General features: G+C 48.6%; 1 long non-coding RNA gene across 1 annotated transcript in view; it reads left to right on the plus strand.

Moving 5' to 3' along the window:
- Positions 1-5,067: 5,067 nt before the first annotated feature.
- LOC119384044 (uncharacterized) overlaps positions 5,068-25,845 on the plus strand; it is a 30,682-nt gene continuing 9,904 nt past the window's right edge. The window contains exons 1-2 of the long non-coding RNA XR_005181837.1: positions 5,068-5,189; positions 22,559-22,653. This is a non-coding gene — a long non-coding RNA (uncharacterized LOC119384044). The remainder of the gene's footprint in view (positions 5,190-22,558; positions 22,654-25,845) is intronic.

Genomic DNA, 25,845 nt, shown 5'->3' on the forward strand with positions numbered 1-25,845 from the left:
CAGCTACACAAATTTCGCGTTTAGCTTCGTTGCTTTTATATAAGCGCGTTTACTCAAAGAAAAATTATCCGGAGGAATGAAAATGTCCGTGCTGCCCGTCGACGAGGAATATAAGTGGTGTCGCAAGTGCATTTATTTGGAACGATCTTTTTTTTTTTTCTTTACAAAACAGTTCCTACTTTCCAAGAATAGATCATTACTGTTGTTTAGCGAAGCTCAGAGAAAAAAAAAGACGTGTTACTGTATTTTCTTGTTACTAGAGATGTCCTTTACGCAGTAGCCACCACGCTCTGGAAACACAATGTTTGACATTTTCTGCTTTTGTTCTAATAAAAGTGATGCAATATGTTTTTTCATAATATCATTCTGCAGTCCTTTGAGAACATTTTGGGTGACTTTGAACAAAATTGAGATTGGGGTTTTTTTATTATAGATTTTTTAATCGAGGAGCACTTTTCTCTTTTTGGTGTTTCGAGCATGAAAATTTACTACTTTGAAAATTATTAGAGAAATACAAATGCAAAGGTTCATTATTCACATAAAGGCCTATTCAAACTGAAAATATGAACTAGCTAAGATGTTCACAGAAGTCGCCATAGCGTCCCAAATTTAACTGATTTTCAAAAACGCAGCGTTTTTCGTGAATTTTTAAAAATACATAATTTGCTCAGAAGTATATGAAATGATAAGAGCTATTTCCTCTTTACTTCTACTTCCGCTAAAAAGAAAGATATTTGTAATATATAGCTTGAGTAGCTGCCAGCATGGTTCCGAAGTTACGGAAACGCACTCTTCGTAAAATGGTCGTCGTCAACCGGCGACACTTGTCGAATTTTGCTGTGTTGAAAAAAATTTTTATTTGAAAACGAACTGCGATTTCGTGCTGTGCAGTCATATGTGCACAACATACAAAATTATCAGGAAAATCGGAAGCATCAATTATACACTCTTTTTTTATCTTTCATGGAATCGACCTACTGAGAATGCCACCTGCAGGTGGCGAAACTAGACTTCCGGGTAAAACTGCTCTGCAATCCCATCCAACGCTAGAAGACTCGCCAGCACTCTGCGGGGCTGCGACTCCTTGGCTCTCGGGACTTACCACCGTCGCCTGGTTATTCGTATGCCAGCTTTTATTTACTTTTGAACTTCTGCCATAGTTCGCCACTGTTAAGCATGCTTTTGAACTATTAGCGAATTGCGATTGGAGCGTTTATACACACACACACACACACACACACACACACACACACACACACACACACACACACACACACACACACACACACACACACACACACACACACACACACACACACACACACGCACGCACGCACGCACGCACGCACGCACGCACGCACGCACGCGCACACACACACACACACACACACACACACACACACACACAAGCACGCACGCACGCACGCACGCACACACACACACGTGCAAGCGTAAGAGTGGTGTTTTCGGCGCCGATAAAGCTGGCTTCATTGTGCAGGAAGGTGAATGACCCTCGCCAAAGTCCCTCCACTTGCAAGAAGCATCATGCAACACTGTTTGTGCCTAGCAAGACCGAAGTGATCTACGAGGTTCCTACGTCCTGCGGAGGGCTTTACGTTGGGCAGGCGGGCCGCTGCATCAACGACCGTCTGCGAGAACACAAGAACAACCTCAAGGCCCGTACTGGAAGCAATTTGGCCATTCATTCATTGTCCTGAATGTGGCTGCAGTCCTAATTTTGATCAGACGCGCATCTTGCGCAGATATCGTTATAGCCGCGCCCGGGAAATCTGCGAAGCACTCGCAATTAATTCTATTGGGCCACCATGTGTAAGCACACCATCAGTCGCACTAACCGACAAGGAAATTAAGTATCTCCGCACGTGATCATGTACAAGTTGGGACGCATGCGTTGACCTTTTTCCTCCTCCTCTTTTGTTTATTTCTGTTTTCCAAGAAGCGTATATATTTGTGCACATACGAAATAAACGCTCATGTTGTTAGCCAGCGGCAAGTCCTGTCAGTCTCTCTTGTCTCATGTATCTGCGCTATTCCCTGCTATGAAGCCAAGCCAACGAGCTCAAGTTTACACCCTTTTAACGTTATGAGCGTTGTTTCTAGCTAGGCTCCTTCTAGGTCGTTGCTAGGCTTTAGCTAGGTGATGCTAGGTTGTTTCTACGTTGATTCTCAGCCGAGAGGTTCAACTTAAACCACAGACAGTCACACACGACACGGTTGTCCAAACTCCAGAGACAGGACCTCGCGCTGAAACCAAGCGTTCGCAGCATGCCTGTAGCCGGGGTGGGGGGGGGGGGAGGTGAGGGCCTACCCCTTCCCCTTCGCCCGAAAAAAATTCTTGGCTACGGGCCTGGTTCGCACCTCTCATAGGCTCACAGACACGACATGGATGTCCAACGAGATACCCTCGCGCTGAAACCAAGCGTTCGCACCTCTCGTAGATCTGCGGGCACGTCGTTGTTGGCGTCGGCCTTCCGTCGGTTCGCGGTCTTCTCGTAGCCGCCGTTGCCTTTCCCGTTCCCTAGTGTTGGTCTAATTGTTGCCTTCTTTTTTTTCGTGGACCAGTGGAGAGTAGTGGGATTTACCCAATTTCTGTGCCACATACCCATGCCACAGAAAGTTCGAACTGAGCATTTCAACACCTACCTGCTAAGCTATCATTGCCAATGAAGGAGTCAAGCACACTGACATAGAAAAAAAATGTCATGCTTGAAACCCATTGCACCCATTTTCATTAGGTTTGCTTCAGTTAAGATATTTACCCGCTTTCGCCAAAAACTTCCAATTCAGGCCATGAGGAATATTTCTGAAGATCAGTTTTTAAAAACCACAGAATTGAGCTGACAGCTTGGCAGGAAATGACAGTTGTGTAAACTGCAATCGCATACAACATTTAAAGGAAAGAGATGTAGAGAAAAGTTTTGAACACTAATTTCTGAGCGCGACTTTGTACAACCCTTGGCATCAGTTAAATAATGAAGTTCACAGATGATCGAGCAGATGTAGTTTGCACTTCTGCAATATCTGCGTTTGCTGCAAAAGTAAATGTTTGTAAACTTGGTGCTGAGCTTACTCTTGCGACTTTGCGCAGAATAAGCAAAAAAAAAAAAAAAGAACATGGTACCTAACACGAGTTTTTCCGCATTCGGTATAACAGATCCTTTTCTTTCTTTTTTTTTCCTTACATATGACTGTTTCTCTACAGATATCTTTTCATTCGATCCAACGGTTGCCTCACGATGTCTCCGTGCTTTATGTGTATTCCAACGTGAAAACTAGAGTTGGACGGAGGTAAAACTTTCTCTCAAAATATGATTGGAGGTCAGGCGAGTTGGTACAAGTGGTGTAGCCAGCGGGTGGCACACCGGGCCCGTGCCCCCCCCCCCGAAAAAAATTTCTGCCTAGGTCACTGGTTGGTACGAGTCCGCGTAACGGTTGCACACGCGAAAGTCCAGATTCCCGTTCACCCACGCCTGCGGTAGCCCCCCTCCCTTTTTTTTTGATGTTGTGTAACCGTAATTAATGTAATCGATGCGTGGCAGCCTGCAGTACGCAATCGTATAGCGTACAAATTACGTCACTATGTAACTGCGGTACAGAGAGCATTGCAAAACACAGTACTCATCATGCATACATATGATGACGGCATCACCAACCACCGGTCTCGCTTGATTTGGGCCAGCCAACGATTCTTTCGCGTTGGGCTCGACGGGAAGCGAAACATTCTCACTCCGTTCCGACTGTTGTTTGAACATTGTGGAACGCAACAACCTGTCATGCTTTGTTCGCTGCGAGCAACCGGTGACGCAGTGCAAGCGAACGTTGACGCGCGAGCGCACCACAGAAAACGTAGAATTCACGGCGTCAAGTTCCACTCGTCGAACTGCACAGGTATATAGAGCACGTGTAACCACTGTTTCCATGGTCGTCGCAGTGCTACATAACTAACGCCGCGAGCGCGGAGACAATCTGCAACCACCTGAACATTCACGGCACTGACGTTTACCACGTTGAGCCGGCTGAGCTGAGAATCAAAATGGCGGCAGACGAAGTTGGCAACAAGGGCGACCGTCAAAACTTGCGGGCGTCGGCGTGTACCCTTTCAAAGGCTGACACCACCCTAAAACCGGGCGGGAGGCGTGTGTGTATGAAGGCTCCCTAACGATGGTCTATATACCGCGCCATGCCTCGGAGAACGGACAAGAATTTTACGTACAAATCCACAATATGCAGACGTACATGGTCTAGCGCTTCCACGACCATAATGACACTGGCAGTGTATTGTGCCGAGGTGCAGTACCTGTATTTGTTTACATCGATAATTTTCAAATGTCCGTGGCTTATGTTTTTGTTCTCGTCGCGTTAGCCTTTGGTGACACAACGGAACACATCTTTTGAACCACCTTAGCAACACGTTTCCGGCACGATTCACAACACGCGAGCTGTCTGCCGTGCTAGCGAAACGTCACGCACCAGCAGGTGCAGTCTCGCAGAGTGTCTTCTGCTGCGGCGGCCTAAACATGGCGGCTTGTAGTTCGCGTGAAGGGCGCTCCAGGAGGACCCCTGCAGCCAAAATAACTACCTGTAATCCCTGAGGGGACGCACTCTTGACAGTCCAGTGGGTGCTTGGCAGGCGGGTGTGTCGATCCTTATTTCATTAGTCTTTTAGCAAGTTACAGAAATACGCATGCTCTTCATCCAGCGGCCGTGACGGTACGCAAATACGGTAAGGCCGTACGGTAGCGCACCTCCTTTCCCGCTAGTTGTGCTTTTGCCGCTCAACGATCGGGAAAGGAGGAGCGTTACCGTACTGCCTTACCGTATTTGCGTACCGTACTTCCGTAACTTGCTAAAAGACTCTATTGCAGACAGTGCACCCACGTCGCTTTATTCCTCACCGCGCGCGCGGACCCGATTCAAAATAGATTATGTTACGCCGCCAATTTCTCGTGATTTTTAGGCGGGCGTTTTGAAGTGCCCCTGCCGACGCGCATGGTGCATGGCGGTCGTCGTTGTAGCAAAGCTAATGCCACGGTGCAGGGTTATGGCCATGGACAAGTTCCCCCACTCGCCGCGGCCGCGCTCCTGGTTCCCCATCATCGCAATGATCGTGCTCATGGCGCTCGTCATCTTCCCCACCGTCTTCTTCCTGCTCAGCCTCATCACGAAACGTAAGCACAATATCCATATATACAGTGTGGCCTACGTCAATAGGATCCGTGTAAACGCGTGAAACGCGAATCGCATCAGCGCTGCTGACACTTGAAGCGGCGCATTCACAGAATGCATGTAAGTATTGTGGTGTTGTTGTTTTGGGTTTACTTATGTTATTCGTTGCCTTTACCACCTCCTCCCCCCCCCCCGGCGCGCACGGCCTCGCCACACGCGCCGAACACCACCGCGGGTTCGAGCCCTGCGAGCTTCATGCAGGGTGCCGCGTCCTCGCTTGTCTCGCGCCGTGTACTGTTCGCAGTGCTGCAACTCGGCCGATCACCGCGAAGGGACGGCGAGCCCTCGCGCGCAGCGAGGGAGACCCTAGGCGACACTCTCGAAATTAGTTGTTTATTACTGGGATTTTAGTACAAAGAGATCAACCGTTTTTACACCAGAACCTATCGTAAATAACATAATTACACATGGCACCAATTAGCTAACACAAGTTATAAGCTATATCGATTAGTGGCCGTGAATAGCACACCTATAAAACAAACAAACAAACAAACAAACAAACAAACAAACAAACAAACAAACAAACAAACAAAGAATCAAGTTTGGAGAGCCGACCTACACTTCGGCCAGCGCTCCCGCGATCTCGCACCCCAGAGCAGAAGAAACAGAACAGACATACGAACACTTGAGAGAAGCATACGGTGCTCGATAGCGAGGTGCTGCCTCGGGACTTCGAGACCGCGGAAGGCAGCGCGAGCCCGCCGAGGACGGGGCCCTGACGCGACGACGTAACCACCGGCTGGCGACGAAGAACAAAAAACAAAGGATCGCCGCCGGTCGGAGAGGCCAAAGCGCATACGCACCCTCAGGCGTCCCGAAGTGGTTTCCCCGAACCCCGTCGTGCGCCCCCGCTTCTCGGGCGAGCGCGAGCAAGGTCCGAATCCCGCCAAAATTAGGCCAATGGGACACCGTGTTTAAAATTTTAGGGGCGTGGTGGCAGAGAAGGGACGGCTATTTGTGACCAGCTGCTACCCGTCCGGTCGGGAGGAGAGAGACACGAGAATTCTGCGAGGGAAGATGGCGTCGAGCAACTGATGCGGACGCCTGAATTCCCACAGTACACAAGAGCACGCCACAACAAAGCAGAAAACTGGGCGAGTTGGTTTTTCCTTGAATAAACTTTAGTTGAAAGCGCTTGTGTTGTCGTGATCTTCTCCCTTTGTCCCCGTTGTAAGTGCGCGCTTTCCTGATGATGATGATGATGACTTGGGGCTATTCCCTTTGTATCGGGCGGGCAAGATTAATTTGCCCTAGCCAGCGAAAGAAAAAAAAAGAAGAAAGAAAAAAAACACACACACACACACTCACAGCACCGTAAATAAGTCTGTACGGCTAATTCACTGCCGCTGCGTCGCTCGCCACCACCGCACCAGCCTTGCTTTGGTGGTGCGAACTGCTGTATAGTTCACTGCACCAGCCGTTTCATCGCCTGCGTGCAGCACCGTGTCACTCGTGCGCGCAAACCCCAGTGCCTCGGGCAGAGTAGTGCCCTCTCGCTGGCGGGGGCACAGAGACGTACAGCGTAGCACAAGGTGGGGGATGGTTTCCTCTTCCTGCTCGCACACCCGGCATAAAGCCCTCGTGTCGTCGGTAGCTTCGTCGAATCGACGGCGGTACACAAGTGTTCGCAGTGCCCCAGCCCGCGCTTCAAACAAAAGGCCGCTACCCCCATTTGTGTCGTAGATGCGTTCCTTTTCTATAACACTTTTGTGCTTGCGGTACTCCGTCAATGTTGTCTTGGAACACATCGCCTTCCGCCACTTTTCGTTTTCTTCTTCCCGTACTTGTTCTTGAACGGCCCGAGCCCATTGGCACTCCCTGGTTGCCGTCACGGGCTTCGCGAAGAACCCGAACTTTCGGCGGAGGGTGTGCAACCGCGCAGCCCATTGAGTCCTCGTTCCGGTCAAGTGTGTGTAGCAGAACAAGCGCCGTGCCCACCTGCGGTCGTTCATGAGACGCAGGCGGCCCTCGTAGGCGATCTTGCTCCTGGCTTCTCTAGCCTCATACGACGACCACCCCACGTCTCCTTGAATGGCCTCTATGGCAACTCACCCGTGGCAGCCCAACGCCAGTCGACCAACCTCTCGCTGCCCTCGCTCCAGCCACTGTCTAGTTCCTGACTGGAAGGTCAGCACAGCATTGGCAAACGAGAGGCATGGGACGTGCACACACTTCCACATTTCTCGAACCAGCAGGAAGCGGTTGCAGCCCCAGAGACTTCGCTTGCGCAACACGTTCGCCGCTTTGCGTGATGTCTGACGGATGTTTTCCTCGTGGATGTCTAGGACATGGCTCGATGTGCTCAGCTGAACACCGAGGTACTTGTACTCATCTCTCCACGGAATCTGCCCACCCTCCGGCAGCGACACCACCGCCGATGTGTCCGTGCCTGCGAACACCAGCACCGCTGATTTCTTGGCGTTGAAGCGCAATCCGAGTTTGCCCAGGTGATTTGCCGATAGTGTGACAAGATGCTGAAGTGCTGATAGTGTGACAAGACGATGAAGAGCACGCCACACGTCGTCGGAAAGTGCAAACATGAGACGGCTGCCGGCGTGTACAGACAAAACGCATTCGCCGGACCCAAGGGGGTGCTCCACAAGGTGCACTAGGAAATACGATATATAACTGCAGTTAAAGCCTGCAAGAAAATGTCCCCCATACCTTCCTTAAAGGACCCCTGACACCAAAATTGAAACCTCGAGATGTTTTTGTTGTTTGACTTTCCTGTATACGGGGACACACCTGACTGATTATTATTGACGAATGTTGCCTTTAAGATATCTTAATTTGGTTTTAAAAGTAAGCGTGAGTGCTCATTTGAGTTGGCTGCACCTCGCGACATCCTGGTATGACGTAGATAGAGGCCCCGTGTGACGTTCCACGAGTAAAGCAAGTATTGTGGACGTCACGGAAGGTTTGCGGGGTGCACGTGCACAATACGACGACTGGCACCCGGCGAGGTCTATTGTTCCGCACCCCTCTCGCTTTGTTATCGGGCTGCTCTCGAGGTAGTTTTCGTGAGGGGACACGCGCTTAACAGGTTTAACCCATACCGAGGCGCCCACATACTTTCAATCTCTACCGCGCGCGGGACCCCGATTTGAAAACCGCGCTTTCAACGTCACCACAGCTTGAGTGCACGTGGTCTCTGACGCTCCCCCGCATGGGGCGCTAGTTTCTTGTGGTTTTTAGGCGGGCGTTTTGAAGTGACGCTAAAATGGTCACAATTAACTACGCTAGAATTAGTTATACGATACGCTAGAGCATTTACGATTTAACTTAGGGATTACCAGACACAAAGCTACAAATTACAGTAAAAAAGCCACCAACAAAAATTTTGCTGTCAGGGGCCCTTTAATTAGTTTCCTTATCTTCGTTACGTTGTGTTTAACAAAGAAACGAGCCCTCGACCAGTGCCCCCTGTTTCGTTGATACGCATTCATGTAAACGCGGCGGCATTGTCCTGTGGACGGCACGAGTTTTGTTGAGCCAAAAGCAAAAGTCTTTGCTAATTGTTGGATATCATCGCAGTGCATGCGCGCCGCTAAGCGGCGTCACAAATTAAGGGGGCCCTGCAACACTTTTTGAACATGGTCAGACAACGCTGCCGATCGTTAGTATACTACAATTCTGTACACAGCGGGGAATTCACAGTTACGTTTCAAGGAGAGCGTGAAATTTCTCGCTCTTCTCTCGGCAAATTACCTAATCGACAAAACCGACTACGTCAACGGAGGAAAGGACCCGGCCATTGGCTGATATGAGCATTCTTGTGTTGCATTGTTAACGCAGCCACGTGCTTCCCCGCGCTCTGCAGTTTGCTAGAATTTGAGAAGTACACGGGCCTCTAGCATTTTCGCATCCATCGAAAATGCAGCCGCCGCGTTTCAGCGCTCTCGTCGGGACGGAAGGAGAGAAAAGGCACTCAAAGATGTGCAACAAATCCCTGTATGCTCCGCTCTTGGCTCGTACTAGACAGATTCTGAAATTGAGAGCGCAGCTGTTTATGATCGGCAGACCACCGTGGAGCGCGTTCGCAAAAACTATCATCATCATGCCGGCGCGCCCTCTCCTCCCGCTGCGGCCAATTGTCCGGCGTGGCATGTTGTAACTCGGATGGGGAAGAGAGCGGGTACAGAGAGAGAGAGAGAGAGAGAAAGAAATAGGAAGGAAGAGCTTATCGAGAGAAAGGAAAGAAAAAGAAATAAAATAGAAAAGACAACGAAAGAACAAGACAGAGAAAGAAGGAGACAGAAGAAAGAGGAAGAAAGAAATAGAGAGAGAGAGAGGAAGGGAAGAGAAAAAGGATAAGAAGAACAAGAAAGAAAGAAATACGAAGAAACAGAGACAAAAAGAGATAGGCAAAAAAAGAGACAGAAAGAGAGAGAAAAAATAAAGAGAAACAAGGCCCAGCCTTGCGCCACTACAGCGCAAACCACGCCTTCTTCCTTCTTTTCTTTTTTTTTGCAATTGATTCGTGAAGCTCTTTACGTCCTTGTGTTCCATAATACAGTACAGGGATGCATGCATGATGGAGCTGTCTATTGCATAGACTTGGGCGACATCTCACAAATGTTGCACTAATCCATAACGCTCATTAGAAACGTTTTAGTTTTGCTCGTTTCCCATAAAAGAAAAAAAAAGAAATGAATGATTACTCGACGTTGAAACGTGGCGACTCGTTCACACCAAGTATTCATTGCAAGAAAATTGCTGCTTGCTGTTGCCTCACTTACTTATTTATTTACGTCAGAGCTGGCGAAGGAAAACAACGTGCACCCGTGCGATTAACGAAAAGATTATTACTTATCGGTGAAGAAGATAGGCAATATAAATTGAACTCTATGCGTATGCCGCAGACTTGGAACTGACTTTGTTCAGGAATTCTCAGCGCGTTTATAAATAACGGTCTCATGATATACGCAAGAAAAATACCATCTTTAAAGTTCACGGTGACAATAGAAGATCATGGCTGAATGGATGAAGATGATCAAGTTTTCATGAATACAATCAAACCATGTTTTCCGGTAGTCCTTTCGTGTCTTAATATCAATCGTGGACAGCAATGGCGGGCACTGCTTCGTTCAGATAGTCCTCGATGTTATTTGGATTTTCGGAATTTTCGTGCCATTTGAACTGTACACTTCCCACGGCTGTTTCATGCCTTGTGAAATCGTCGTGTGTGCTTTTGTGCTCTATCCGAGAGCATCTCATCGTCACAAGCTCCCTTAATATTTACAAGATATTCACAGAGGAAAATAGTCCGACAGTCAATGTGATGGTTGTTGTTCCCAAGGAGGTTTAAAGAAAATTCTGGAGTGGAAGCTCTCGAAACACCCTGCCAGCGAAAGTGAAGCCAGCTTTTGCCCACCAAAGAGCTCGGAAACATGCTCTTTCCTGGTGGTGCCTACTTAGAGATGAAATGGCTTTGATCTGTTAGTGTAAATGCTACGTTAATTATAAAATAAAAGGCCGTTGTTGCCGACAAAAGTAACCCGTCGAGAGAAGTATTGTAGATTGATATCCAATGAAATTTGCCATGACTTTAAGGCTTTTATAAGAAAACTAGTAACACAAAGACTATAGTGTACTAGAACAATTTCCTAGTGACGCGTCCGGGAAGGAGCGCGCGTGCCCGTTTGTGTAGACGCCACCAGGTGCCGCCGCTGCGCCTTTTTCTAGTAGACCGGCCGCCGTCTCCCGGTGCGTTTGACGTTGTCCGAGTTTGTAGGCGTTCCTTATGCAACGGATTCTTTTATTACAGCACAAAAAGACTGTATTTACTGTAGTATAGTGTAAAGAAAGTTTCTGAAAACCACGTCAACACACAAGTATCGACAACGTCGTCTGCTAGCGTAAAGGCTGCAGACCGGCGGATTCATTGCAGTTCGGGACGTCGCCTCAGCAGTATGTATTCGCAACTTTTATCATACATTGCACAAACCCAGCATGTATGGACCTGTTTTTCTTCTATGGCGCAATATATATCACATTTAAATCGCGTGCTGGTCACAAACTACATAAAAGTGCACAGCAACGTCTGCGCTGCTGCGTTCCTATGCCAGAATGCGTACAAATAAATAAAGGCCTCGACAGACACACATTGATTGTGATAAAAATTTTGTACTTTGTTATCGGTTACAGAACCGCATCTAAACAAAATTATTCCGGCGTTTCCTTACACCATTTCACGGCGTACAACGAGACTCTCTTTCTTTTTAGCATCGTACATAGAAACGTCTGAGAAAATAAGAAAACAAAAACAAGTCCTCCACCGTTTTTTTTTTTCACAAGTGCTACCACGTGGAATGTATAGCGTCGCACTACAGACGAACGAAGTAAGCAGTCGCAAAGCGCGTCCGAACCGGCCCAAACCAGCCCGAACCGGCTCCGCGACTAGGATGGATGGATGGATGGATGCTATGAGCGTCCCCTTTGTAACGGGGCGGTGACATGTCTGCCACCAGGCTCGGAGGAAAAAAAAAAAAAAAAAACCTTCCTTGTTTTATGTTGGCCTAATACCTTATTTACATTGATTAAATCTATGTTATTATACCAAAAAAAATATAAATTCACGGTCTATCTCTCTGCCTCTTAAGGCAGAATGACCTTATTTTTCCCCCCATTATTTATTTTTGTTCTTTATCTCTACTTTTCTGCCACCAATACTCTAACCGTCTCTTACTTATTTCTATCGCGGACGTGTTCGGCTTTCCATTGTTGTCCCTAAAACCCAAGGCTTCATGTAGACTCGTGCCCACACGTATACCTGGGTGAATATCGCCACATTCAATCAGTACATGTTCCATCGTTTCCTTAGTTCCCCCGCAGCATGTACATTGTTCTTCTTCGTTACTGAATCTCGCTTTATAACTACGCGTTCTAAGGCAGCCCGACCTTGCTTCAAACAGTAAAGCGCTTCCCCTTGAATTATCATAAAACCTTTCCCTCCTTATTTCGTTTTTTCCCTTTCGGTAGTTACTCAGAGCCGGCTTCTTTTCCATCGCTGCCATCCAATAAGTCCTCTCCGCCTCTCTGACTTTCCGCTTAATGCTCCTTGTTGCCATATCGCCCGCACTGCTAGCCGTATATTTACTGGTAAGCCTCCTAGTTCTTTTTCTCCACTGCGTGTCAACGCTTTTTCTATACAAATACCTGAAAACCTTCTCTGCCCATCTACTCTTCTTCATTTTCCTCAGCCTCTCTTCGAATCTCATTTTGCTCTGAGCTTCCCGCACTTCAAAGCCTGTCCATCCCATATCACCCTTTACAGCCTCATTTGTCGTCTTCCCGTGAGCGCCCAACGCGAGGCGGCCCACCGTCCTTTGATTTACATCCATTCCTGATTGTACCTCTGACTTCATGCACACCACTGAGTTCCCAAATGTAAGCCCCGGGACCATCACACCCTTCCACAGCCCTCGAAGCACCTCGTACCTATTGTACCCCCATAAAGCCCTGTGCTTCATAATTGCAGCATTCCTCTTTCCCTTTGCTACCGATGCTTTCTCTTGTACCTCCATATATCTATCCCCCTCATTTACCCATACTCCGAGGTACTTGTACTCGCTTACCCTCGGTATTTTTTGGCCCTGTATAAAGACCGCATGGTCTTCGTGATCATTGAATACCATCAATCCACATTTTGTTGCACTAAATCCTAGTCCTAAAGCCTCACATTCCCTTCCGCATATATCTGCCAGTCGCTGTATATCATCTTGACTGTCCGCAAATAAGACAATATCATCAGCATAAAATAGACCTGGAAGCTTCTGCTCAACCATCGTGCCGACCTGTTTGTGTGACAAATTAAATCCAATGTTGCTACCTTCTAGCGCTTTTTCCATCCTCACCATGTACAGCATGAATAACAGCGGGGACAAAGGACATCCCTGTCTCAGCCCCTTGCTGATTTCAACGCTGTCCTTGCTACTTATTCCTTCCCATTCTATACAAACTGTATTTTCTCGGTATATTTCCCTCAAAAGCTGTATACAGTCGTCACCTATGCCCACTTCTTTCAGTATATCCCACAAAATTTCCTGATTAACGTTGTCATACGCCCCGGTAATATCTAGATAAGCTACGTATAAGGGCCTGTTTTCTATTTTCGATATTTCTATACACTGGGTAAGAACAAACAGATTATCGTCTAACCGCCTGTCGATTCGAAATCCATTCTGAAGTTCTCCCAAAATATCATTTTGTTCTACCCACGCTTCTAAAAAGGCGCAGCAACGCCACCAGTGGCGTGTACTGGCGTTTGCTTCAACCGGCCACGGCCGGTCTGGAGGCGCGCGCTCGCTCGGTCTGGAGGCGCGCGCTCGCTCCTTCCTTTACGGCCTGCGCACGGAAAGGAGGCACTGGCACGGGGGGCTGTTGCTACCTATGGCCGCAATTTCGTGGGGGCGCTCCGAGCCAACTGCTCCCTAACTCACTCCCGGCCGTTGCGGAGGCTAGCGCGCGCAGGGAGTGCTCGGCTTCCGACTTACCGTGGCGCTTTCTGAAGTTATAACTCTATATGGTATTCATGGTACCAATGCGATAGAAACACGGTAGCAAGTATATATGATGACTCTGGTAAATTCCGCTTTACAGAAGTGGTGGCGCAGCCGCTCATAAGCCCTAATAAGCCCGCTTCTGTTGCTCGGCAAAGCATCGACGCGGTTATAACAAAACCTTGCTTTTTTTAGGTTTCTGTAACTTCGAGAATAAGTAAGAGGATGAACATTGCATTTGGTTGAGGAAACGGTTTAATCATGCTTTAGGAAATGCTTATTTCAAATGTATGTGCCGGCTAGTGACGATCACAGTTTAAAGGAGTCAAGTCTGTCACAGCCTGATACGCTTCCGCGAGGGCTTGTGAATAAAACCGGAAGGCCTGTCATTCTGATCTGTTAACTTTTTTGTGTAGTTAATAAGAAGAATCTGGAGAAACTTCTCAGAAATAATATGAGCCAGCACTCTCGCGTGACTCTTGTCCACACCTTTCGGACAGTCCAGAAGTGGCGAATCTTCAAGGTATGGCTCAACAGTCAATTGCAGTCTCGAGGATTTTCGTTCGAGGAAGATATTTGACTGCTTTCTCGAAGAACGTCACAATTGTGTCCAGCATTGATAGTAACTCCGGCTTTGAGTAGTGTAGATCATAGGCTTCTTGCTGACGGAGAAGATGATGCAAAGGACTGCTCGTTTTGTTTGTCGTCACTAGCATGGCGCATGTTTCGCAACCGACATCAGTGATGAGTTTGGCAATGTAACCACCTACATACACCAAGCCTGAATAGGCAACAGAGTTCGGTGGTTTGCGAGGAGGTTCTCGCAGAGCTTCAAGTTCCTCAATGACATCTTCCGGAATATACACCGCCTCTTCTTCAATGTTTTCGTCGCGAATGCCCATGTCTTTTGAAGGTTGCGCCTTTTCCTTGACAATGTGGGTCAAAGCAGCTGTGACGGCTCTTGCGTCTAGCGCGTCATTGCCCCCGCACATTGCCCTCAATTTTCCAAACAATGCCTCTATAGGATCACTGTTAAATTTCTTCGTGAGCACATAGTTTACTCCTTTTCTCAGAAGAAATCAGACTGTGTCCACTGTGGACTCCGTGGTGAAAAGCAGGGCAGTGTACGTCTCGTCTGTAAAGTTTCCAACGCCAGCGGCGACAGAAGAATCCCGGATGCGCTTAATGTAGCCTGAAAATTCGTTTTCCAGCCACAGCAATCTAAGCACACGGGCCTCAGGCATTTTCGCCTCCATCTAATATAAGGTGGTCGGGTCTTAAAAAATATTGTTGCTAGTAGCGCTGCGTGTGCGTCTTCTATTGCCGATCGCCGAGAAAGGCAGACTGTCCCCACACGCACCTGTACTTCCTTCACCGCTTGCTACAACCGAAAGAAGTAATTAGCACGAGAAATTGGCCGGGCACAGCTGGTTTACAACACGAAGCGCATGCGGCGAAACGCGCTTTGGGCGGTTGGCTCGCGACGCCCTCACGCGGAGCGCGCCGTCGTGACTGTATAGAAGAAGTTCCATTGTACTCCCGGCGGCTGCTCAGGCCGTAAGGGAAGGAGCGAGCGCGCGCCTCTAGACCGGCCGTGAACCGGCCTATTGCCCCTCCCTCGAGGACGCGCCACTAGGAGAATATTCTAGTACACTATAACGAGGGACTATGCTATAACAAAGACATACTTGCAGCAGTATCTGACCCGTCAAAGTTGCCATATTAAACTTCTCTGGCGTGCGTGGAAAACGCTCTCTTTCCTTAGCCAAACGCGGATGGTTTATCATGCCCCTACTAAGATGGCGGGCGCAGCCGCCATCTTTTGGTGGGCACGGCTTCACTATTGCGCAATAACTGCCACTCCAGCAATCTTTTTAACCCCCAGGACACGTCGTCCTCTTCCTTCACTTGACCCTTGTCAGGGGCGTAGCCAGAAATTTTTTTCGGGGGGGGGGGGGGGTTCAACCATACTTTATGTATGTTCGTGCGTGTATATATACGCAAACAAAACTGAAAAATTTCGGGGGGGGGGTTTGAACCCCCCCAACCCCCTCCCCCCCCTTGGCTACGCCCCTGACCCTTGTGATAGCTGCGACACCGCAACATCGACCCCCAGCGGCGAAAGCGCCGACCCGGCACCTGCTAGAAGTTGTTGGGCGAAAGGTACGGCTTCAAGCGGGCGACGACGTCGGAAGATATGGAAGGCGCGGCAGGGTCTAGAGGGTCTATTTCATAGGTAGCGTCAGTCACCTGGCGCAGCACGGCAGGGGCCGGGGTACTTAGAAAGAAGCTTTTCGGACAGGCCAACATGCCGAGAACGAGCTGCTCGTCACCCGGATTAAAGTGGACGGTGGTGACTGTCAACTGCATCTTTATGGTGCACGTGCGAGTCGGAAAGACGTCGATCTGGCGGGCCTTTTCGGCTGTGGCTGTCGACAGCGTTGGGTACGAGCGCGTCGAACGGCAAAGTCGGTTCTCGTCCTTACAAGAGACGCGAGGTGTTGTAAGCAAAAGTGACAAAGGGTAGCGCAGTGTCCCAGTCGCGATGATCACTCAAGACATACATGGCGAGCATGTTAGTGACCGTGCGATTGAGATGTTCTGTGAGGCCGTTTTTTTGTGGACGATCGTAATTAAGCTTGTGCCTGGTTGAACAAGAACGAAGTTGGTCAGGTCATCGATTACCTTGCATAAAAAGCAGCGACCCCGGTCCGTGAGAAGTTGACGAGGAGCGCTGTGGTGTAAAATGACGTCTTGTATCAAAAAGCCGGCGACGTCTGTAGCGCAGCTGCTCGGGAGAGGATGGCAAAACGGGCTGAATAATCGGTAGCGACGGCGATCCATCAGTGTTCGAAAGAGGGAAAGGACTGAGAAGGTCAAGGCGGACACGAAGAAAAAGTCACAGTTTCGCCGCAAGGGCGAAGCAATGAATGCGATAGCAAGGAACTAATGCTATACGAAGTGAGGCTCGCCAATGGATACTCTCAATTTGAACAGCGCTTCTGTTGCAAAGGCGGCCGAAGCAGCGAAGGAAACTAGCGTGCTTCAAGTGTCGAGCTGTGACACTTGATAGTTCGCGCTCATCTTCTGTTTGTTCGTTTAGCGGCGTCCCTGAGCTCGAGTGACATTCGTACGCGCCGTAACATGAGCGCGGACATCACGGTGAAAGCGTGAAACATTCCTCTACCCCGCGCCACGAGAAAACCGCGCGAGCAGACAGCGGAAGGGCAAGCTTCTCCCATGCGCAAATATAAGAAGAAGCGAGCGAGCTCGCCGACGACTTTTAAATGCGCCCGTCGGGCTCCTAGCGCCACCTCGCTGGTAATGAAGAAACGCTTATTATCGCCTTCTGTCTCCGAGTCCGTCCAGCGCTAAATGGTGTGTATATAACGCTCGCCGTTAGCTAAGTGGAGGATCTGCGTTTCGTGGCGTAGTGGATAGCGCCGCTCGTTGCGGAGCAAGAAGTCCCTGGTTCGATTCCGCGCTTCGGAAGCATTTTTCTGAGTTATTTTTCTTTGGGGCCTTTATATATATATACATACTTATACATATACGGTGCATGACGGCGGCGACGGCGACGGCGACGGCAAAATCCAGCCGAGACTGTCCATATAATTGCTATCGCAATAAAAAGGCTCGGCAGGTATGTCGATAGGTTGAAGGAGCCCGGCGGGGTGTATAGCTGGCCTTTTCCGGCGCTGGCACGACTCGCAAGAAGCAACGTAACGACGCACGGAATGGTAGAGGCCGGGCCAGAAAAAGCGTCGGCGGACACGGTCATATGTTCTGGCAACACCAAGGTGACCGGCGGTTGGTACATCACGTGCACGAAACAATGAGAGGATGGATGAAAGTCGGTCGAGATGAGGTTGGGGCAAACACAATGACGTCGTCCAGGTAACAAAGGCAGATAAAGCTGCGTAAAAGTGTGTCCATCACCCGCTCGAACTTGGCCGGCGCACTGCACAAGGCAAACAGCATAACTCTGAATTGGTAGAGGCTGCAGTGGCGTGAATCCAGAAAAATTTCAAGGGGGGACACATATCTCGATGCCATGGCGGCCATTTTTAAGCTGGGGTGAAGTCCCGCGCCGTAACCGTAACCTTAGTTCGAGAGGCGACCGCTACAGGCGCAGCTCGCGCGAAAGAGAAGTCTTCTTCCTCTTGTTCTTCGAGAGTCTCGATGGTGATATTAACGCTGGTAAAACCACATATAGCATAGCCAACTGTAGCATGCGGCACTCGTTCCACTCCGGCGCGTGCTCTAGTTTGATAGGAGACAGTCAGAGGGCCACAACTGCGCGATTCCTCTCTCTTTCGACAGTCTTCAGTCAGTGCGCTTCGATACTAATAACATGAACGAAGAAGACAAAGCGGCGGAGCGGAGGGCTCGCAAGGCAGCAGCAGCGCAAGCTCGCCGAGGTGTGAGCTCGCGAGGCCGCAGAGAGACGTCAGCGTCGCGCAGACCTCGAGATACAAGCCCGCGAAGGCGAAGAGCAGCGCGGAAGCGACGGCAAGAGAACTTCGAAGAGGTACGGGCGCGGATGCAGCGGCCAAGCGCCGAAAGCGGTCGCTACCTGAAGTTGGTGGCGCCGACGCGCGCTTCAAGAGTGATTTCCTCGGCGACACGTTCGGCCACAGCTGCAAGGTCTGCGACCGCTTGTGGTTCGACAACAACCTGACCACAGTCGCTACTTTAACAACGTGTCACATCTTTATATGACAGTGGGTACGGAGCATTCACGGTTTACCCGATTATCTCCGAGCCAGCTCCTCAATCATCATTCACTTCGTGGATATGGCGTAATTTTTTCATAAATATACGTTTTATTTTTAATTGTATGAAAATTAAGATAATTTTTCGAATCAGTTAAAAAGGAAACGCACATGGGCCTGAGCAGTCAATAAGTTGGCAAGGCTAGTTTATAAGTGTGACTCGTAGGTAGATATGTCATTCGGGTTTCAAGTGAAAATGATCCTTTGTTTTCTTGTAAAACGTGTTTATATTCACCGGGGATTTGTTAAAAACACAATTATATTTGAGCAATCGCATTCATACGTGATTGCCAATGACTTCCACCAAATCGTCCACATAAATAAATAACAGCAGATGATCAGGGATTCTTTACTTTGCGCGGCGAAGGGCAGCATAATAAACATTTGTGGTGCGTCAGAAGTCACCCGTAGCATCAGGAAGCACGACCTCTACAGTGCCTTTTGAAACCAAAAACAGCTTTCACTTTGGTGCTTCGTCTCTACTCATTAGAAGGGCTTCAGAGTAGAGTTGATTTTAATGAGAGTGAGCCATGCTTAACTGTCAAGCAATTCAAATATGATGTTTGAAAGGTAAATCACAAGGGGCAAGGGGGGACACTTGCAAGGGGTGCCCCCCCCCCCAGCCTGAATACAAGGGGGGTCATGACCCCCCCCCCCCTCCCATGATTTACGTCACTGCGTAGAGGCCGTCAGGCGTTACAAAGGCGGTCTTGTAATAGTCAACGTCGTCTACGGCGAATTGCCAGTAACCAGAGCGTAGGTCTATCGAAGAGAAATAGGTTGCACCGTGAAGGGAGCTCAGAGCATCGTCAATGCGAGTAAGCGGGTACACATTCTCTTTAGTGATCTTGTTTAAGGGCCGATAGCCCACATAGAAACACCAGGTATTGTCTTTCTTCTTAACGAGGACTACAGGGGAAGCCCACGGACTCGAAGAATGCCTTTTGTGAGCATCTTGTCTACCTCCTGTTGGATAACCTGACGCTCTGATAGTGACACTGGGTAAGACGCCTGTGGGTTGGAGCCGCGCATCGTCAGTATCTATATATGCGGTGCTTGACTTGTGAGGTTTCACCTAAGGGCCTACCATCACAGTCAAATATGTCAGAGTAGGTTATAAGGAGATCACCGAGCATAGATGGAGAGTTTTCATTTTCTCGGAGGGGGCGGGGGCCCGAGTTGTTGCTCTTCCACATTTCTCTCTAACTCTCCCTATATATATATTCTGATGAAGCTCGGACCCCGAGCGAAACGTTAATAAAGTTGCTTCGCACGCGCGTCTGTTTGATGTTTCTACATATATATATATATATATATATATATATAATATATATATATATATATATATATATATATATATATATATATATATATATATATATATATATATATGTGTGTGTGTGTGTGTGTGTGTGTGTGTGTGTGTGTGTGTGTGTGTGTGTGTGTGTGTGTGTTTGTGTAGAGAGGAGAGCGCGCGAGAGAGACAGAGAGAGAGGAGTCCAACTTCCAAATTAAAGAATTTAATGTAACTTTAGTCTCACAGGTGCCTGCGATATCATAATGAAGATCTGTAAGTGGAAGACCCTACATTTATTTTTCAATTTACACAAAGACATCGATCCACCTCGTAACTCTTGGCTCGAAACGAAAAAGGTCGCGTAGGCGACCTTTTTCGTTTACTCGTTGACTGCGTCGCGTAAAATCGATTCACGCAATGCGTGGGGTTAGGCTTTACTTTGTTAAAACATGCGCCACACAGGAGACAGTAGGCTAACGCGGTCGCGGGAAGCTTTAATTATATGCCAGTGAGTTCAAGACGGCCGAAAGTAATTCTGAGATGGTAGCTAATACCATTTGCTACCACTACACCTTTTGTGCGCAGCTGCGGTTATGAATCTGGACGAGTAACTCACTGGTGGCCGAACTTTTAGTAAAACTCTTTACTGATAAATCAAAATTGCGTACAATCTTTTCTCGGCACTTATATAAGCAGGCATGTCGAGGGGTACTAATATGTAGGCAACCAAGAAATTACCCGTTTTTTTATTGGCGGGTAAGTTTGTGCGAAAGCGTTCACTGACTGACTGTATCGGGATTGCTTTGTGTTCTCAGTATCATTTTTGTGTTCTCAAAACCATTCACTACGCGGTTCAAGACAATTAGAGCGCAGCTCTTAGGCGTCCGTTCCTGCGCTGAGCGGCATCGCCGTTGGCGTCGGTGGCGTAACTGATAGCGCGAACGAGGACGAAAGAGAGCGAACGCGGAGTCTGTCGATATCACGAGATACTGGCCTCTAACCTCGCTTTCTTCCTCTGTCGCGCGCGCTGGCCCCTCGGTCGGAGCTCGTGCGCATGCAGGGCTGGCACGTGCACTGCGGCTGGTTTCGCTTGTCGTAACGGGGCTGTGGGCGTTTCACTTGGTTCGCGACAGCTGCAATGCACAGAGTATATAGTGTGCGTAGCGCTCGAGCGCTGGCAGTTTCTGTGGCAATATGTAACGAATGTTACATTGCTACAACTGCGGATAGTTAAAACTTCAAACACAGCTGGCGTTGCGCGAACACGAGGCTACGCTCAGCGAATTAGGCAGTATCGTAATCGCCGGTGAATTTTTTAATTTGTCATAGCTTAAGTCGTCGCTTCAGTTGTTCATCAGCACAACATATTCTGCACGTAAAAATCCGTTTGAGGGGCATTTTTCCATTGAATGTTTGACTTGTCACTGGCCCATGTGCCGAACTTTAAATGGCTGAAGTGAAAAAGAAGCGGGCATAAACAGCCTCCTGTGAAATAGCTGCCAGACAGGACGACCCGGGGACCTAAGCCAAGCTCTTAAAAAATACCGTGGGCCGGCGCCAGGGGGGGGCTCTGGCCCCCCATGAGGCAGTTCGGGGGGGGGGGGGGCAAGCCCCCCAGCCCCCCCCGTACTCTCCGCCTATGCAGAGGGCAAAAGGCCGGAGGCAATCATCTTCGTTGTGTTGTTGTGCAGTGTTGAGGATGTGGCTACGTCGGGTCTCGAAGAGCGGGCAGCTAGTCAGGTGACACCGATGAGATTTGACACTCTTGCGATGGCGACCGAGAGCTGTGCCTTGTGGTAGAGCTTGAGGGCTGTCCCCGAAGTTTAAAAGAGGGAGGCACGGCTTGTTCGCCGTAATAGTTACCACTGTGTATGGAGAAGATACGTGGCGTGCCAATAAAACACTCGGAGCGGGAGAGACCACATAATCACCACCCGGTACACTGGGGCACGGGTCAACAGCGACACAGCTTAGTGCTTGTGGTGGCAGACGAACAAAGTCCGCACACGAAAGCTTATTCCGAACTGGCTCCGACACGTCGGCGGACGTAGGCAAGTGGTACGACACGGGCTGAGCGGTCAATTACAGCGGAATGGTCAGACAAGAAATCGAGTCCGAAAATGACGTCATGAGGACAATGTGCAAGAACATGAAACAGGACGGATGTTTGGCGGTCGGCGACCCTCACACGTGCGGAGCCCATTCCGAGCACAGCCGGAGTCGCAACAATATCTATAAACGCTAATAAATTAAACAATCATGGATAACAACGGAGCTATCGTACCTCGAGCATCCGTAATATATTGTAGTGTATATCGCATTTACTAACGGTATAGTCGATGAGTTCCGACTTGGAATCGACGAGGGCACCACTTCCAGTAGTCCTTAAGAGTGACACGAAACGCATTGGCAGTCCAGCAAATTTTGTGGTTCAATGCATAAAAGCCATTTTGTCAAAAAGAGAATTCTAAGCGGAATCACCTCGATTATCCTTACTTAAAGTCCGATGATGTATCTCGAAGCGGAAATTCGTTGCTCGTAAATATGTCTCGCATGTATTCAGCGGTTACAATTCCTATAGATTATAATTTGCATACCGTAAAGTGATGACCAATTACACCATTATTATGCGTTTCGATTAATTGTACAAGTTGTGTGTATACGCCTCTATGCGAACAGATATTCAGTTTATGGATTGTGATGAGAAAAGTTGTGACGACTCTTCCTTTGTTGCGCAGAGAAAAGGGACAAGTCCACTGTGGCCCCACAGGAGCACAAGGGCAACAACAAGCTTGGGTTGTGGTTCTGACAGGCACCTTCTGCTCACGTGCGGGTGAGTGATGACGATCGATTGTGTCGTACTAATTGTCTAAGGAAACTCCGGATTGGCTTTGAGTGGAAGTTCTTGCATTACGCCGTGTCCGGGAATCGAACCCGCCTTGAAGAGTACACTCTTCTTTGCTACAGATGTGACTCTCACACAGTGGATTAAATTATTGATAAAAATCACCAGCCGGGAGACACATCTTGCCATGGCGGCCATTTTGTCTTGATAAGTGTGGCTTGTATTTGTATAAGAATTAAAATCATGCTTCCAAATAAAATTTTAAAAACGAGTATGGTGTCTCAGCTCGCGTAATTGCATCGTTCTACTCGGTCTTCTTCGAGCGGCTGTTGCGATTTTAATGGTCCCCTCACACAGCTGAGGTTATTGAACACAGCAAAAAATAAACAGCAATTAAAAAAGAAAGTTGAATGCTGAACTGTCAAGCAATTCAAATATATGATGTTTTAACGATAAATCTCGAGGGGGGACACTTGCAAGGGGTGTCCCTCCCAGTCAGGACACAACGGGGGTCAGGACCCAATGTTCTCACTGTGTATAACAATCTTTAGAGAGTCGGAGTCGTGGGATGTATATGACTATCTTTAAAAAGACACGCTGACAATAAAAAGATTTATACATTCGATAGTCACATGTGTAGCAAAATAGAGTCAAAAGACACCATTTTTTCTTCGAGTGTAGGGGCTATAGTTGGTTGTGCATGGTTGATAAATTGTCAGAACATTTCAAAAACGTCTTTACCCCTTGTCATAACACGTGAAATTTCACACGAGGATTCTCTCCAGTTGAGTAAAAACAGTAAATGCATGCGCGTTCAATAACGCGTTTTATTAGAAGCACAGGTGTGCATTCTAGCGGCTATTCCACTGCCATCTTGAATTTTTGTCCCAGACCGAGCAAGGGCCCCCCTTCCAAAACAATTGTCCGATTATCTTTTGCCGTTTGTGGGGGGGGGGGGGGGCGCTTGCTCAGGATTTTATGGTAGGAACCTTCCAGATTATTTTAGGACCTTCCGATACGCGCACAATATGACCATTAAAGGGACACTAAACAGCAAAACCATTTTTCTGGCATTAGTAAAGTAGTCTTCCACGATACCAAAAACACCACGCTTGCTGCGAGAAGACGCTTAATAAGCGAGAAAACGCGCAAAAAGAAAATACAGGTGGCGACGCCACGTTGGAATTCCCACACCATTTGCCGTGACGTCACATATTTTTGACGGCGCCTGCTTGGGCCTACGTAGTTCCTAATCGGTTAAATCGAAGTACATTGTCCTCTGAGGGGGCCAGAGACTTGACATAACGAGTTTGTGGAAATTTAGTCCAGCCTGTGGCACCAAAATACGTTAAATGCTCTTTGAAACCTTTTACGTCACGAATTGCAAAGTTCGGCGCGAAATTTAAAAATGAAACTTTAACTTTGTTTTATCCTCTAATAATAAACCTATGGTGGTGAAATAAACTACACAAGAGTTCTCCGAGCACACTTTATCAATCTAAACCAATTCATTGTTTCTCTTTAGTGTCCCTTTAAGAGTTTGCTCTGGCACCGGCAGTAAAGCTAGAATCTTCGATGGCACATGTATAAATGCCGACGTGCTTTACCGCTTGGCAGATTACTCGATGGCCGACGACTGTGCTCGCCGCTATCAGTTTACAGTGTTAACTGCTTGCACTTTGGCCTTTCATTTTCCGGACACAAGTTCGCCCTCATAAAGAGTTTCGTCTTTGAACACGCCGACTTCCGCCTTCTCCAACGTCACTACCACGTGACAATACAAGTTTGAGAAGCGCTGCTGTAACACAAAGAAAGACGAACAAAAAGAACACGATCTTTTCTTAAAAGTTTTTTTATAATTGTTAGCAGGGGCGTAGCCAGGGGGGGGGGGTTCAACCCCCCCCCCTGAAATTTTTCAGTTTTGCTTGCGTATATATACACGCACACATACAAACACACGCACGAACATACACAAAGTATGTTTGAACCCCCCCCCCCCCGAAAAAAATTTCTGGCTACGCCCCTGGTTGTTAGTTCGCGCTCGTCTTGTGTACATACGTGTGTTCCATTGGTGCGTCTTTTTTGTGATCCAACCATAGGCGTGCGCAGGGTTCCCCATTAGGGGGGGCAAAGGTTCGTCGCAGCGCCCCCCCATCCTACTAAGTCAATGTATGGGACAGATTTTGCGCCCCCCCCCACCTCTTAGGTGACTAAAAGGGTCAATGTACGGGGCAGGTTTTGCGCCCCCCCTCTTAGGTGATTAGGGGGGGTCGCCCCCTCTGCCCCCCCCCCCCCCCCCTGTGCGCACGCCTATGGATCCAACAGCACACGTCGGAAGCGTCGTGCTGCGGCGAAAACCGCATTCCATCCGCGCCGCGCGCTGCCGAGGCTTCGAAGGTTCTCCCTCAAATACTTCTTTCTCCGTGGGTCACCGGATCGAAGCCAAGGAAGGCGACAAAGGGCATGCATGAATGCAAGCAAACAAATTTTGAAACAACTGCAGGTGATGGCTGTCATGTTTTGCCGCTCATAAGTCGATCGTGCAGGATGGACAGCGCGGCACTGTACGTTATACAATTGCTTTCTCGGCTCTCTCTCTGTATGGTCTTTGACTGTGCGTTTATCTTTGGAATGCAAGCGGCTTCCTTCGAACAGCTCGTCTCGTCCGCTGCCAGACGCAAGCTCCCCGTGGCTTCGGTTACACGACCTTGCTCTGCTTCCTAGAGGCCGGCTTGGGCTCAAGGTCGTGGCGCGGCGACGCGCGGTCCGAACGCGGGGGATGCGATGACAGGCAAACACTACCGTGCGAGGGGACAGTGGCGATCGGTTCACTATTACTCGAACGACCGGCACAGCGGTTTTGGCTCGCTGAGTGTGGTGAGATGGCGTGGATATACGAGGGTGGTCTGAAAAGTTCTCGGCCTGATGTAGAAAAAGCGTCTTGGACCTTCAAAATTATTTTTATTTTTCAACATAGTCTCCTCTAGACTCTACACACTTGGTCCATCGATATTCCAGAGCCAGGATACCGTCCTTAAAATGATTTTGTGGAATTCCTGAAAAGTACTCATCCAGCAGCAATCGCCTCTTCTTTTGATGAAAAACGTTGCCCACCAAGAAAGATTTTGAGTTTTGGGAACAGATGGTAGTCCGACGGGGCCAAGTAAGAAGAATGAATTG

Source organism: Rhipicephalus sanguineus, chromosome 2, assembly GCF_013339695.2.
Source record: "Rhipicephalus sanguineus isolate Rsan-2018 chromosome 2, BIME_Rsan_1.4, whole genome shotgun sequence".
NCBI classification, from domain to species: Eukaryota; Metazoa; Arthropoda; class Arachnida; order Ixodida; family Ixodidae; genus Rhipicephalus; species Rhipicephalus sanguineus.